The 16838-nt window shown below is 44.0% G+C and overlaps 1 protein-coding gene across 13 annotated transcripts in view; it reads left to right on the top strand.

The window, feature by feature from the left end:
* Positions 1 to 16838, top strand: part of osbpl3b (oxysterol binding protein-like 3b) — a 237289-nt gene that overhangs the window by 45459 nt on the left and 174992 nt on the right. The gene's annotated exons all lie outside the window — the stretch shown is intronic.

The following is a 16838-nucleotide window of genomic DNA, read 5'->3' as shown; positions in this document are numbered from 1 at the left end:
AAGTTGTGACTTGATAGAGCTTAGAGACTGGGCTAGACTTTTTACCTTTATTCCACTCCAAATAATAAAAAAAAAATGTGCACACCTGGGGCAGGAAAGGATTTCCGTTCACTGTCTTTCTTGGTCTTGGGCAATTAATATATCTGAGATGGATTTGCTGCACTCTACCCGAGGGCCCTGCTAAAAAGGTGTTGGAGTTTTGACACGGAAGGGTCCAGGCTGCCTGCAAAAGGACAGTATTTGCTGAAAAGTGTTGAGTACTGTTCTCAAATAAAAACAAAGTGCTGGAAAAACTTAGCTCTAGCAGCATCTGTGGAGAGAGAAATTGAGTTAATGTTTTGAGTTTAAAAGACTCCCCTTTGGAGCTGGAGAGGTAGGAATGTAATCGGTTTTATGCTGTTGTAAAAAGAGGGGAGAGGCAAGTAGAGCAAAAGAGAAGGTCAAGGATAGGTTAGAGGGCAGGGGAGATTAAATGACAAAGATGTCATGGGACCAAAAGTAAGGGGAGTGGTAATGATGGTATCAAAAGAGTAAAGGATTGGTGCAGAGTAGGTGTGAATAGCATAATAAAGGTAGGCATTGTCTGAAAGCAAAATAGTAGAATGTGTTAATAGCGGAATAGTGGTCAGTGCTGTCTGAAGGCAAAAACATGTGAATAAGGTACAGACTGTCACTTTGTGGTGGTGGGGGGGGCGGGGGGGGGAGTTTAAAAGGAGGACAGAGTTCATAGCCTGAAGTTGTTAAACTCAATGTTGAATCCAGAAGGCTGTAAAGTACCTAAATGGAAAATGAGGTGCTGTTTCTCCAGTTTGTGTTGGGATTCACTGGAACATTGTAGCAGGCCAATGACAGAGATGTGAGCATGAGAGCAAAATGGCAAGTGACTGGAAGGTTGGAATCATGCTTGTGGACTGAGCAAAGGTGAGTGCAAGCAGTCACCCAGTCTGCGTATGTGGGCAGAGAATATAGTATACTAAATTGAAAGAAGTACAAATTAATCATAGCTTCACCTGGAGGGCGTGTTTGGGGCCTTGGACACTGAAGAGAGAGGAGGTAAAGGGGCAGGTGTTACTTCCTGCAATTGCAAGGCAAAGTAAAGGGATGAGGTGTTGGGGATGGAGTGGACCAGAATGTCACGAAGGGAATGGTCCCTTCGGAATGCCGATGGGAGGGGAAGATGTGTTTGGTGGTGACATCATGTTGCTGTTGGCAGAAATGACAATGGATAATCCTTTGAATATGAAAGCTGGTGGGTTAAGAAGTGAGGACAAGGGGACACTATCATGGTTCAGGGAGAGAGGGGAAGGAGTGAGGGCAGACATGCAGGGAAATGGGTTGGACATGGTTGAGGGCCCTGTCAACCACAGTTGAGGGAGAATCTTCAGCTGAAGGAAAAGGCAGATTTGTCAGAAGCGCCATTTTGGAAGGTAGCATCACCAGAACAGATGCTCCAGAGATGGAGAAACAGGGAGAATGGAATGGAGTGCTTTCAGGAAGCAGAGTGTGCGGAGGTTTAGCTGCAGTAGCTGTGGGAGGCAGTGAGATTGTAATGAATATTGGTGGACAATGTCTCCTCAGAAATGGAGACAGAAGTCAAGGAAGGGAAGGATCAGAGATGGACCATGTGAAAGCGAGAGGGAGATGGAAATTGGGAGCAAAATTGATTGATTCTTGAGCCTTTTGAAGACAGTGGCACCCCCTTTTCCTACCCCTTTTGCCAAACCCTGCCTGGAACAAACTATGGGCTGTTGCATCCAATGGTCAAATAATGCAGATGATGAGAAATGCAATACTGTCTCCCTCAGTTACATTCAAATATTGTATGCATATGTAAAGAGAGTGCCAACATGAAGTGTGAAGGTAGGACAAAGTGTGCCTACTTGAATGAAGTAGAATGGCAGAAGTGTACTTGTGTGAAGTGGACTGAAAGCGAAGAAATTCCATTTGAATTTGAATTGAGAGAAACAGGGAAGATTAGGAGAATGTTAAAGGGTGGAAAGTTGCATCTATTAGGTCAACTATTGAGGAAGCACTTGGGAAAGTGATGCTCCAGTTGGTTTAGTGAGAATCTAAATACCGCTTTGTTTTCCCCTTTTTTAATTCTATGAATTGTGAAGTATGAAAGTGCTTAAAGTTAAGCAGAATGCAACATTTCTAATGTAAATATCCATATTTGTTCTGGACCTCAGCCTCCCCAAAATGCAGCACCAATTTTGGGTCTTCAACATTTGTGTTCCCCCTTTTTTCATTTTGAAGCTATGGGATTAAGTTACATGGCCTATAACATTACTTATTAAACTATTTTAGGTTTTTGTACCCCACCTCCACTACCTGGGACTGGCAAAAGATTTGTTTGGAGTAACATTTAAAAATAACATGGTACATAGCCAGCCCTGTGATGTACTGTATTACAGGGATCATGCTAAGGCTTGATGATGTACTGGTTCGTCAAGTTAGCTGTATACTTTGGGCCAGTCTCTTCAAAAGGGACATATTTACAAGCAGTGTGTGGAGAAAAGCAACATAAATGATGACTAGTGTGAAGCGAATGGGCTTTGGGGAAAATGTTATTTTAACATTGATATTTAATTTAGAGAAAATATTTTTAAAAGTTGAGGAAATATCTGGTCAGTAGTTAACATGCAAAGCAGACATACATATGTAAACCAAGCGTATAATGATATTAGTGATACTTTAGAAAGGTAACCAGGAAGTTTAACTGCAAAGGATAAATCTTTTGAAATATGACACTTATTTAAAAAGAAAAGGTGCATCCTTATTTTTGCATTTCAGTAATATAAATCATTTTCCTTTAACATGTGGGTTTACCTCCTTCATACTTCTGCAGTGCTGTTGTGAAAATCAGTTGCTAGGTGATGTCATGAAGCTGTTAATATATATAATATTATTGGAAAATATTTTTATTTTAAAATAGAGGTTTAGTCTGTGGGTGTGTCTTAATTGGATTAAAGCCTGGGTGCTTTGATATGTACTAGTTTTGAGATGTAAACAGAGAGGTAGAGTGCGTTTGCATTTTTTTTTGAATAGACCAAGAAGTGGGGTGAAAACTGCCACCTATCTAACAGATACCAAGCAATGTGTTTATATCACTAATAAAATTGTGTAAGTTAATAAAATGCCGAGAGCCGGTGGTCAGATTCCTGAATTTAGAGATGCATTTCAAACTTAACACTTAAAATTATAGGTTATGACAGTTGTTTAAAGCTTCCCTCTGGGATTTTTAAATAACTCTGCTGTACCAACGGCATTGGTTATAACAGATCTTGCACACTAATTTCATGAGGACTTTACATTTCAGTGAGGGAATATTTACCATAGTCAGAAATATGAAACCAGGCAAAAGAGATTGTTACAGTGCACCATTGCAGTACACAATTTTTTGTTCATATAAAGCCAATGAGCTTGTGGTATGAATTAACCGCACATTGAATGATTTTAATATAGCTTGTGGGGCTGCACCAACCCACAATTTAAATTTTTGAGAAATAATAAGTCTTTGTGGTAACTTGGAAGAGCTTATCCATTTTCTTTTAATTCGTTAGTGCATGAAAATTCTAATGTCTTTGTTTCATCTCTTGATGAAATTATTCACTTTGCTCTAACTGACTTGATCTTTGATCTACAACAGCCCCTCAACATGGCACATTAAGACATGTCAAAGTAACACAAGACTCGTGTGCCATTCTTTCTGCTGCCAACAAGAACTGAAAGCTGTACTGAGGGCTCTTTTAAACTGTAATTTTAAACTAGCCTCAAGATTGATGTGCTTAGCAACGGTCTTATATAATTGTTACACAAGATAAATGACATTACTATTGTGTCCTTCAAGGCATTTACGTGAAAATTGTGCTTTAGTTAACCATATTTCCTGATCTGAAACCATAATCATTTTATAATGTCATACTGCTCACGAAGGAAACAGTCCAATTAAATTGAAATGCAGTTAAAGTTGCAGAGTAGAATAATGGCTGATTTCATAGATCTATAAAATCTTGGGTATATTGCACGCATTGGTTAGAGCTGTATACCAGAGAGTGACAAGAGTGATTGAGGGCCAGCAGACCTGAGTTGTACTACAAGCTCGGCATTGCCCTTTGAATGTGAAAGGCAAGTTTTGTTTGAAAAATTTGAAGGTTAACGAGGATTTTAACAAGCAGTTAGTTCTGTGGGAGCATTGGATCAATTAGGTCTAAAAATGTAACTAGGTGCTCTGTTTTATTTACATTAATAGGCTGTGCATGCATGTAAATGTATATAGATCAGCTTTAATAATGTAGTACTAAGAACTTTTTTATATTTTAATAAACCACTGCATGCACACACTTTGTCTTCGTGATGCACATTAATTACAGTATTTCGTTTCATTTTTGAACAGGAAAAGCATATTTTTTATCTATTGCTTCATTGCATATTGAATTCTGTAAAGGAGGAAATCACTGTCAGTCACTGGGGACTTGCAGGGGAAAAGAGGTAAAAAGCCAAATCTTTAAATGCAATGTTGAATAATCAAGGATAGTGGAATTTGTTTCTTCTCAGGTTTAAGTAGGGTATATATGCATTATAAATTATAGTATGGAATTGCAATGCTAGTTATCCTTGTGATGGGGCCTTGTATTGATCAGTTACCTTTTTTTTTGGTGGCTAACACAATTTTTAAAATTTATTCATTCATGGGATGTAGGCATCGCTGGCTGGGCCAGCATTTATTACTCATCCTTAATTGCACTTGAGAAGGAGGTGGTGAGCTGCCTTAAACTGCTACAGGCAATGTGGTGTAAGTACACCCACAGTGCTGTTCTGAAGAGTTTTTCAGGATTTTTACCCAGCGACAGTGAAGGAATGGCGAAATTGTTCCAAGTTAGGATGGTGACTGACTTGGAGGGGAACTTGCAGGTGGTGGTGTGCCTATGCATCTCCTGTCCTTATCCTCCTAGGTGGTAGAGATCATGGGCTTGGAAGGCAACATCGAAGGAGCCTTGGTGAGTGCTGCAGTGCATCTTGTAGATGATGCACTCTGCTGCCACTGTGTGTGTGATGCTAATCAAGAAGGCTGCTTTGTCTATGATGGTGTCAAGCTTCTTGAGTGTTGTTGGGGTTTTTCTCTTATTTTCATTTGTGGGATGTGGGCATCAATGGCTAGGCCAGCATTTATTGCCCATCCCTAGTTGCCCTTGAGAAGGTGGTGGTGAGCTGCCTTCTTGAACCGCTGCAGTCCACGTGGTGTGGGTACACCCACAGTGCTGTTAAGGAGGGAGTTCCAGAATTTTGATCCAGCGACAGTGAAGAAATGGCGATGTATTTCCAAGTCAGGATGTTGAGTGGCTTGGAGGGAAACTTCACAGTGGTGGTGCTCCCATCTATCTGCTGCGCTTGTCCTCCTAGATGGTAGTGGTTGTAGGTTTGGAAGGTGCTGTCTAAGGTACCTTGGTGAATTCCAGCAGTGCATTTATAGATGGCAGACACTGCTGCTACTGTGCATCAGTGGTGGAGGGAGTGAATGGCACCACATCCACAAACAATCAAGCGGGTTGCTTTGTCCTGGATGGTGTCAAACTTCTTGTATTGTTGGAGCTGCACTCATCCAGGCAAGTGGGGAGTATTCCATGACACTCTGACTTGTGCCTTATATATGGTGGACAGGCTCTGGGGAGTCAGGAGGTGAGTTGCTCGCTGCAGAATTCCTAGCTTCTAACCTGCTCCTGTAGCCACAGTATTTATATAGCTAGTCCAGTTCAGTTTGCTGGAGATGCTCATTGCCTGGCATTTGTGTGGCTCAAATGTTACTTGCCTCTTATCAGCTCAAGCCTGAATATTGTCCAGGTCTTGTTGCATATGGACATGAACTGCTTCAGCATCTGAGAAGTTGTGAATGGTGCTGAACGTTGTGCAATCATCAGCGAACATCTCCACTTCCATGTTGGCGGAAGGTCATTGATGAAGCAGCTGAAGATGGTTGGGCCTAAGACTGAGGAACTCTTGCAGTGATGTCCTGGAACTGAGATGATTGACCTCCAACAACCACAACCATCTTGCTTTGTGCAAGATATGATTCCAGCCAATGGAGAGTTTTCCCCTAATTTCAATTGACTCCAGTTTTGCTAGGGCTCCTTGATGCCTTGATGTGAAGGACAGTTACTTTCAATTCACTTTCTGGAATTCATCTCTTTCATCCATGGTTGGACCAAGGCTGCAATGAGGTCAGGAGCTGTGTGGCCTTGGTGGAACCCAAACTGAGTGTCAGCAAATAGGTTATTTCTGAGTCGGTGCTGCTTACCGTCGAGACCCCTTCCATCACTTTGGTGATGATTGAGAGTAGACTGATGGACTGGTAATTAGCTGGATTGGATTTGCCCTGCTTATTGCAAGGCATGTCATACCTGGGCAATTTTCTATATTACCAGGTAGTGGTCTTGCTGTACCGGAACAGCTTGGTTAGGAGCAGGGTTTGTTCTGGAGCACAAGTCTTCAGTACTGTTGCTGAATGTTGTCAGGGCCCATAGCCTTTGCTATAAATGAAACTTGCCTAATTTAACTGCCAATCCACTTTTTTTAAACTGCTTCAGTCCTTTGGGCAGAATTTTATGGCCCTTCCCACCATCGGGATTTTCCGGTCCCATGGACTTTTGAATGGCTCGCCGCATTTCCCAGCCCTGCTCCTGCCATAACAGGGCCATAAGATTCTGCCCTTTGTGTTAAGTTAATTGTCTTAGAATTTGACTGCTGCAGTCAGAACTTGTCAAAATGCTCTATTTATGACAACTCTGTGATGGCTAACCATTGTGTAATACCAACTGACAAGATTCTTGTACTTTGATTAACTTATCTTAATCAAAATTAAGACTTTACCTTTAAAAAAAATAAGTTTGAAGTTCATCTGATTCTGTTCCTGCTCACCGACACCCAGTTTGGGTTCTGCCAGGGCCACTCAGCTCCTGACCTCATTACAGCCTTGGTTCAAACATGGACAAACGAACTGAACTCCCAAGGTGAGGGGAGAGTGGCTACCGTTGACATCAAGGCTGTATTTGACCGAGTGTGGCATCAAAGAGTCCTAGCAAACTGGAGTCAATGGGAATTAGGGGGAAAACTCTCTGCTGTTTGGAGTCATATCTAGCACAAAGGAAGATGTTTGTGGTTGTTGAAGGTCAGTCACCTCAGCCCCAGGACATCACTGCAGGAGTTCCCCAGGGTAGTATCCTCGCCCCCAACCATCTTCAGCGGCTTCATCAATGACGTTTCTTCCATCATAAGGTCAGAAGTGGTGATGTTCGTTGATGATTGCACAATATTCAGCACCATTCAAGACTCCTCAGATAGTGAAGCAGTCCATGTCCAAATGCAGCAAGACCTGGACAATATCCAGGCTTGGGCTGACAAGTGGTGTGTAACATTTGCACCACACAAGTGTTAGGCAATGAGAGAATCCAACCATCCCCCTTTGTTGTTCAATGGCATTACCATCACTGAATCATGCACTATCAACACCTGGGGTTACCATTGACCAGAAACTGAACTGAACTAGCCATATAAATACTGTGGCTCAAGAGCAGGTCAGAGGCTAGGAATCGTGCGATGAGTAACTCACCACCTCACTGCCCAAAGCCTGTTCACCCTCTACAAGGCACAAGTCAGGAGTGTGATGGATGCCTTGCCTGGATAAGTGCAGCTCCCACAGCACTTGAGAAGCTTGACACCATCCAGGACAACAGCCTGCATGATTAGCACAATGCACAGTAGCAGCAGTGTGTACCATCTGCAAGATGCACTGCAGGAATTCACCAAGGTTCCTTATACAGCACCTTCCAAACCTACAAGCACTACCATCTAGAAGGACAAGGCAGCAGGTAGATGAGAACATCACCATCTGGAAGTTCCCCTCCAAGTCACTCACCACCCCTGACTTGGAAGCACATCGCTGTTCGTTCACTGTCGCTGGGTCAAAATCCTGGAACTCCCTTCCTAACTGTGGATGTACCTACACCACATGGACTGCAGCGGTTCAAGAAGACAGCTCAAGAACAATTATGGATGGGCAATAAATGCTGACCCAGACAGACAGGCTCACATCCCATGAATGAATTAAAAAAAAAATTAAATCCAATGAACACATTTATGCATTAGTGGAATTAACCAGCTTAAAGGCAGAGAATGCTGTAATTCTGTTATTTATTGGTAGCAATCTGCATGTACAAATTACACACTTTTTTTATTAAAGTGACCATTTGTCTTTAAATAATCTTCCACTCCATCCTACTAGATTACTGGTAACATGATTCTAAAGTAGCTTCTGAATTGAGCTTATTTTATCTGACAGGAGACAGTAGGAGACTTCACACATGGAAGCAGACTTGCAACAGAGTTAAAAGGGTGACCTTTTCTCTTCACTTCCTCCTGTATCATCATATATACTTCAGAATTATGTACTTGAGTATCTAATTATGGTATTTTTCCCATACTGGGAGCTGAATTTAGGATTCATCTGTAGAAATTCCAGCTGGTGAAAAAAATGCTGAAGTTGAATAAAACCCTATGTGTAGTAGCCATTAATGTTTTTACTGCTGAGTTGCAGCCCCATGTTATAGCAGATTTGAAGTTGGTGTGTAAAGGCATTGTTCCTGGATTAATGAGGGATACATTTTAAATGTATGTGATTAGCAATGCTCTGATGGCATTATTAAGCTAAAGAATTCTCCCTTCTCACTCACTCATATACCAAAGAGACAGTAATATAGTTAGCATGGTGCTGAACTAATACTGCAGAGCTTAAGATTTCAAAGCCGAACATGGCAGGTTGAGATTATTTTCAATAAATCTGGTAATACATCAGATTAATGTGCCAGATCGTTGTAAAAATGATAAATTCACTAATGCCCTTCAGGATAGGAATCTGCTATCCCTACTTTCCGCTTGGGTCTAGTTTACAGTATGATAGATTTTTAATGCCTCCTGATGTGACCTAGCAAGCTGCTTGATTGCAAGAATAATTGCTACGAAGTACAGTAATATTGCAACTAAGACTTTGGTTCAAGATCACAGGCACCTCAACACATTTAGGCAATAAATGCAGCATCGTCAGTGTTGCACACAAGCTGACAATTTTTTTCCCTTCTCAGACAAAGCTGAAATTTTAATAGAAAATGTTGGAAATACTCAGGCCTAGTGGCATCTGTGAAGAGAGAAAGAGTTAATGTTTTAGGTCGATGACCTTTCCTCAGAACTGAGAGAAGTTAGAGATATATCAGATTTCAAGCAAGTAGAGAGGCAGGGACAGTGGTGAGGAGAGGCTAGGACAAGAGAGACAGCCTGTGATTGGGTGGATGGCAGGAGAGATTAAATGACAAAAGGGTTGATGGTGCAAGACACAAGAGGGTGATAGTGGGATAAATAAAACTTTCTACTTTATAATTTATAGATGAGGCAGGGAAAAATAAGCACAGATGAGTTTAAGGGGAATTGGCGGGATGGGTGGGAAGCAGTTGGCAGGCAAGACAGGAATAAGTTGCTGAGAAGTGTACAAGAGATGAAGCATTTTGCAGATAGGTGTGGCTGAGACAAGCAAGATCCTTAAACTGCTGTCAGCTTTCTATGTAGAACCATAGATCAGTTGGTGGTAATACAACCCACTAAAACAAATATATTTAAGGTTTTGTTAGAGATATGGGAGTTGTAATTATTGCTGCATTGCATCTGGAAGTGTTGTTGGGAGTTCAGTTTGATTATGGTACCCAGTATTCCCAGTAGGAGTTTTGAAGCAAAACCAATCAACGTTGTTACTGAAGAATATTGTTGCATGTTGTCTGAAGCTGTTGGCAGATGTATTGGGCAGCTGTGAAGCTGACAAGTCAACTGTGGCAATGTCAGCTGCTTTTGCCAGCAGAAACAACAAATACACAAATTGCTGTCTATTTGAAGTAAAGGAGATTATTTACCTTGGGTAATTTTGTACCAATTTTTATAACTGCATTTGCTTTCTCTAAATGAAACTGAAGCGGCAGCTAAGGATTACATCCGATATCAATATTGTCTTTATATTTGTTAATATCTATTAAAATATTTGGTAATATCTATTAATCAGAAATACATTAGAGTTAGTTTATCTTTATAACGGAAATATAACTGCAGTGTACTGGTGATGCTAAGTTGGTAATTTAATGATCAGTGGCTTCTAGATTTAATAAATCTAAAACTGATGCTTGGCTGTGATTGAGTTTTAAATTATGATTGTTCCATTTACCTGACAGTGAAGTTATACAACACAATCAGTACTCTTACAAATTTCTGCCAGTTGTTTTACCTTGTGTATGCGTCCCTTTGGTGAGGGAATTCCCATACAGGTACTTTAGGTCTGTTAATGTACTAAGCATAAACCATCATTAATTAATTAATTAATTCATTCATTCCTTCATCCCACTTCCCAACCATAACTTTACCTTTTTGTCAAATGGGTAGGATTGATGGACAACTTGAACTCATTCTACACAGTAACCTGGGAGGAGTGGATAAAGTGAATGCAAGGAAATTATTTACAACTGGATTGTGTTAACGAGTTTTAAAAAAAATCTCACTTTAAGCAAACCTAAGTGATTCTCCTCTCTCCCCCTCTTCCTGCAATGGAGGATAGCTGCTTGAAATGGGTTGAGTCAAAACAGATGTGTCGTTGACTTGAATCAAAAAGCTGGTTGAATATTTGATTCTGAATAAATTAAATGTCTGGTTGTAACAAGATTGAGAGTTGTAACATAAGTACAGGTGAAGATAATCACATGTTGAATTTAATGGTGCCAGAAATGCTGGATCCATGGAAATATCATGCCAAACAAGGACGATTAATCAAAGGTATAGAGAGTAGAATGTGAAGTTGGTTACATTCCCTACCTTTTATAGGCTCCTCTAGCCTGACCACTGGGATCGCTGCACTCCTTCCATTCTGGTCACTTGTGCCATCCTGATTTTTTTTTCCTTTGTTGCACAACATTGGCAGCTGTACCTTCAGCTGGCCAGGCCCTGAAGCTCTGGAATTCGCGCTCTCAGCCCCTCAATTTCCATATCACTCTCTCCTTTTTAAGATGTTCCTATAAAACTTATCCCCGCAAATTTTTGGTCAGCTGTCCTGATAGCTCCTCGTATTATCTATGTCAAACGTTATTTAATGATTGCTCCTGTAAAGTGCCTTGGGGTGTTGGTGCTATATAAGTACAAGTTGCTGTTAGCTATTCATGAGACTTGCTTGATTTCATTTTAGGAGCTAGGGCCAAAGAGAGAGAACCTCCCTTTGGTTGAATAGCAAAATATAGTAGATATTTGTACATGATCTGTTGAAACAATTGGTGAGATATATTAAATGTCTTGCTTGCATTATATGCTGTTAAATCAGTGTCATTTTATGATTGACCCATAAAGAACTGAGTGATTTATTAAAGCACATCGCTCAAGATATTAAGATTTTGTGATTATAATTTTGTGATTATTGTCATGCCCAGTAACTCTCAAGATATGGGGCAGAATCATCCCAGATTTGCTCTAAGTGCAGTAGCAGGTGGATATAATGATTTTTTGGCTTTTCACGTTGTATCATCCCAAACTCGGCATATTATTTATGCATTCCTGGGAAACGATGTTTCGATGGTGGGCGGGCTCTCATTCACCTGCCATGTCATCACCTCGCTGTTTCAGCACGTGGGCGCCATATTTAAAGTCCATACATACATCTGCGCATACATCTCAGTGCTTCCAGCCCAGGACTTCTGCAAAGAAGACATGGCTCTGAAAGGCAAAAAGACCGTAATCCCCAGATTTAATGATGTGTCCCTCGAGCACCTTTTGGATGCAGTGGAGGATCGCCATTATGTCATCTACATCCGCTAAGGCTGCAGGATGAGCAGTAACATCACTAATCTGGCTTGGGAGATGGTGGCAGCAGTGGTCAGTGCCATCACCCTTCACAAGATGACAGCCATTCAGTGCCACAAGGATGAATGATCCACTCCAGGGTAAGTCTTCTCATTATTCTCAACTCACTCATACGCAAACCCATCACACAGCCACAGGGCCCTCACTTACTGCCGGTTCAAGGGACATTACCATTCATTCTCTCTCACACACACTTCATTGTCTTCATCCTGTCCATGGGACCACTCACTACCCACACAGGCCAGGCATACTTATCATCTGGCCTGGCAGGCGTCACAACTGGCACACAACAACAAGGTGAGGTCACAGACTGGTGGATGAATTCCTGAAATCAATTTCCTCGACTTTGAAAACAGAACCATCCAGCTGGCTGGCGAGGACCTGGACCGTTCCTGCACTGACGGTGAGGTTGGCGGTGCTCTACCAAGTGAGAATCCAGCAGTGTAACATCCAGCAGACAGCCATACTGTGAGTGATGTGTCCTGTTTCACAGGCTACTGCCATGTACTAATTATCTCCCCTTGTTTCTGCAGGCACATCTGGGAAACAGCTGACAGTGTCCATGACCCAAGGCCTCCAATCAAGCCCCGGAGGAATCTGGAGGCACCCTTGCTGAAGTCCCTTCATGGCGCTTACCCATACCCTTCAGCGCAGAGAGACATGTCTCAGTGGGACCTAGCTTTACAGTAGCCTAGGGATTACAATCTGGCGAGCACATCACACTGTCTGATCCACAGCAGATGGCAGCAGGGACTTCCTAAGTGTCCGGCACTCGAGGACTGCTGGAGGCCAGAACTCTGAGTCTGAGTCAGATGAGGAACCTCTGGACATGGTCATGTCACAGTTGCTGGAGCTGCAAAGGCAACTCAAGAACATCAGGAAGGGATATCCGCTGCACTCCTCAGATTGCAAGGCACGATGGAGGAGACCGTCCACCTTTAGGCTGAGGTGATAGCACCGGCATGCCAAAGCACTGTGGTCAACACTGGCAGAATGGCGGCCACTGTGGAGACCTTGGTCCAGGATGTCACTACTGCACTGCTGCACAGGCTCGACTCCATTGCTGATGCCATATTTGGCCCCCAACGGCGTGTACATGAGCGGGCTTCTTGGAAGCTCGATCTCACTCTAGCTTCCCCTTCTCCTTCAAGAGGTCAGCCAGGGTCTCTTGGGCACCCATAGTGAGGAGGATCAGCAGGTGTACACCCCCTCCAGGGCCATCCATCCAACTCACTCTGGGAGTGTCTGGCCAGACACAGCAGGCCAGGGCCCTCCAAAGGACACCCGTCAAGGTCGTCATAGGCCAGGGTGTAACACGCTGCCTCCACCTTCGCTGTGGATACAGGGAGACCCAAGGCACACGAAAGTGTGTAACTCTTTCGAGTACAAACCCATTTCCATCTGTTTCAGATGAAGTTACATTGTTTCATAGTTTACCATTGTGAGATTTGAACTCTTGATCTTGGGGTTACAAACCCAGTACCATAACCACTTGGCTATTTAGGCCAAGCCCACGAAATTGTGTAACTCTTTCGAGTACAAACACATTTCCATCTGTTTCAGATGAAGTTACATTGTTTCATAGTTTTGCCATTGTGAGATTTGAACTCTTGATCTTGGGGTTACAAACCCAGTACCATAACCACTTGGCTATTTAGGCCAAGCCCACAAAAGTGTGTAACTCTTTCGAGTACAAACCCGTTTCCATCTGTTTCAGATGAAGTTACATTGTTTCATAGTTTTGCCATTGTGAGATTTGAACTCTTGATCTTGGGGTTACAAACCCAGTACCATAACCACTTGGCTATTTAGGCCAAGCCCACGAAAGTGTGTAACTCTTTCGAGTACAAACCCGTTTCCATCTGTTTCAGATGAAGTTACACTGTTTCATAGTTTGCCATTGTGAGATTTGAACTCTTGGGGTTACAAACCCAGTACCATAACCACTTGGCTATTTAGGCCAAGCCCACGAAAGTGTGTAACTCTTTCGAGTACAAACCCGTTTCCATCTGTTTATTCAGATGAAGTTACATTGTTTCATAGTTTGCCATTGTGAGATTTGAACTCTTGATCTTGGGGTTCCAAACCCAGTACCATAACCACTTGGCTATTTAGGCCAAGCCCACGAAAGTGTGTAGTCGCACAGCCTGGGTACAGGTGTTAATCACTTGTACATACTGTTCACTATTATCATTAAACTCCCAAGACAGTCTCCCTGCCTATGGTTCTTTATTCTGATGAGCAGTGTTTGTGGTGCTCAGATGTGAAACCTTTTTGCACAAGATAAAAGCACGTGTCTCAGTCCAGGATCTCTTCCCTGTGCAGCCTTCGGACTAAAATGATGGTCCGGCCTGCTCCTCGACAGTGCTTGTCATTGCTGCCAGAATGTTGTGGGCAGGCATCATAGAGTTCCGTGATTCTCTCTATAGTTCTCAGCACCTTTTTAAGGTGGGGTTGGCTCCCATCTCTTCAGCATCCGTGACCAATGATGCTGTGCTCCTGGAGGGCTCAGGTGCTGAAGCCAGACAAAGGATCAGATATTTCTTAAGTTTTATGGCCGCGTCTCTATGGTATGACCCTGATCAGAGTGCAAGCGAGCTGCCCTCAGCCAGACAGGAGTCAGACATTCTCAGAAGCTATGTGAAAATATATGGAGTGTCCTAACTGCATGTCATCATCCTCCTCCTGCAATCCAGTGACTACTAGGGCCTCCATCACGTCTCCATGACAGGAGCATTCTCACAGAGGGTATGTGCACTGCCATTAGCCAGACAGGAGTCAAACGCTCACAGATGCAATGAGAGGATCTATGGTGTCTCCTCACTGCATGTCGTCAGCATCCTTCACAAATCTAGCAGCTATGAGGGTTTCCTGAGCACGCTTGCCTCATCTAGCCAGTGCAAGGGCCTTATCCCCATTGTTGTCACCTTTGGGGACAACCTCACCCTCATCCCCGTCAGCAGCATCCTCATTGGAGGAGACCTCCAGCTCCTCCTCAGCCAGCTCATCTCCCCACTGCAGTGCCAGGTTGTAAAGGGCACAGCAGACAACGATGATGCATGACATCCTCTGTGGACTATATTGCAGAGCTCCTAAACTGGCCCAGGCACCAGAACCACATCTTCAGCAAGGTTTGCTCCACCAAGCTGCCAGTTGCAGTATGAGCCTTGTTATACCTTTGCTGTGCCGCAGTCTGAGGCAGCCGCACAGGTGTGATCAGCTACGTCCTCTGTGGGTAGCCCTAGTTCCTGAGGAGCCATCCCTGCAGCTTCTATGCACCCTGGAATACGTCAAGGATCTGTGACCAACTAAGAATGTCAGAGTTGTAGACACTCCCTGGAAACCGTGCGCAGACTTGCAGGGTACGTTTGTGGTGGCCGCACACCAGCTGCACATTCAGCAAATGGAATACCTTGTGGTTGACATAGCTGACCACTCGTAGAGACAGAGATTTGAGCAACACGTGAGTGCAGTCGATGGCACCTGCACCTGTGGAAAACCCGAGATCTGGGCAAATCCAATCGCTCTTGCAACCTGACTGTCCTGGTCCCGGGTGAAATGCACAAAGCTGTGTGCTCTTGCTAAGATGGCATCCATAACCTCTTGGATGTATTTATGGGTGGAGGCTTGTGATATCCCACAGAGGTCTCCTGTGGAGCCCTGAAAGGAGCCACTGGCATAGAAATTGAGTGCCAGAGTCATTTTTACGGCCACTGGCAGTGGATGCCCTCCATGTCCACATGGGGCCAAACCCTGCAATAGCTGGTAGATGTGACCAACCAGTTTCCTGGACATGCATATTCTTCGGCGACACTGGTTCTTGGTCATCTGCAGGAATGAAAGGCGGCATCTCTAAATCCTGGGTGTTACTAGGTGCTGACCAGCGATGGCTCGCTGTGGCCCTTCAGCGATGTGTGCGGGAGACCCAGCCGCCCCTTCTTCCAGAGGGTGCTGCTCCTCCCACTGCCCAGCCAGGCACCTCAGTCACTCTCTTCCCAGTCGTCTTTGTTCTCTGTACGCCACGAGGCATACAACTAGTTCATCAGGCTCCATGATCCTGATGTACTACTACTGTAGGATGAAAGAGAGAGACATGTGGGTTAGCATGGATGTAGAAAGAACCTCTCCTGGTTAAGTCTGAAGGCCCCTTATTGCACCCCAGAGAGCTCTGGCCACCAGTTGGATAGCCAGAGATTAGTGTGCATGGCTGCCTGAAATCCCACCCACCTCCACCCCACTGCACCTGGCCAATTGGCAGCAGATTTGCCCATTGGACTGCATGCTGTGCTCTCAGCTCAGGCCTAGACATCCTCCTCACCCGTGCTGCAAGGCTGCACTATTAGCTTGAACCATGGGGGAACCAAACTGGGATGCTGACATTGCAAGGGGCTGTGAGCACCTCCACCAGTGACTGCTCCACGGCTAGCTTTAGCAAGGAGATTGTACAATGTGCCCAATTGTCCAACTGTTCTGCAGTCCACTAAAATGCTCATTTCTTTGCAGCCTGTGCCTGAGGGGTGAAAAGCTCTGGAGCATTTGGTGGCACTTTGTCTCTGCACTGCCTGAGTGGGCAGATAAGCTATAGGCCTAACTCCTCCAATCATATCAATGTGGCTAGCTCCCCACGCGCGCCCCCCCCACCCCCTCAAACCCAGCACATGCTTGTGCACCACCTTCAACCACAGGGCAGCCCTTGCCCCCTCACCCCTCCCAAGCGCACCTTAGTGTTGAAGTCCGGCAGGTGTTCCGGGGGAGGGCTCCGCAACATTACTGTGTACCCACCTCTGGGGAGGTGATGATTCCAGTGGGCTGGGCTTATAATGATATGCAAATGTATCACAGTGAGGTTCCCGACATCCAATGGTGGGAAATGTGGCCCGCCATTGGTGGGCAAAGTGGACGATCGT

The sequence above is a fragment of the Carcharodon carcharias genome, chromosome 3 (assembly GCF_017639515.1).
Source record: "Carcharodon carcharias isolate sCarCar2 chromosome 3, sCarCar2.pri, whole genome shotgun sequence".
Lineage (NCBI taxonomy): Eukaryota > Metazoa > Chordata > Chondrichthyes > Lamniformes > Lamnidae > Carcharodon > Carcharodon carcharias.
Note: the sequence above shows the minus strand (reverse complement) of the source record. Positions and strands in the feature narration are given on the sequence as shown.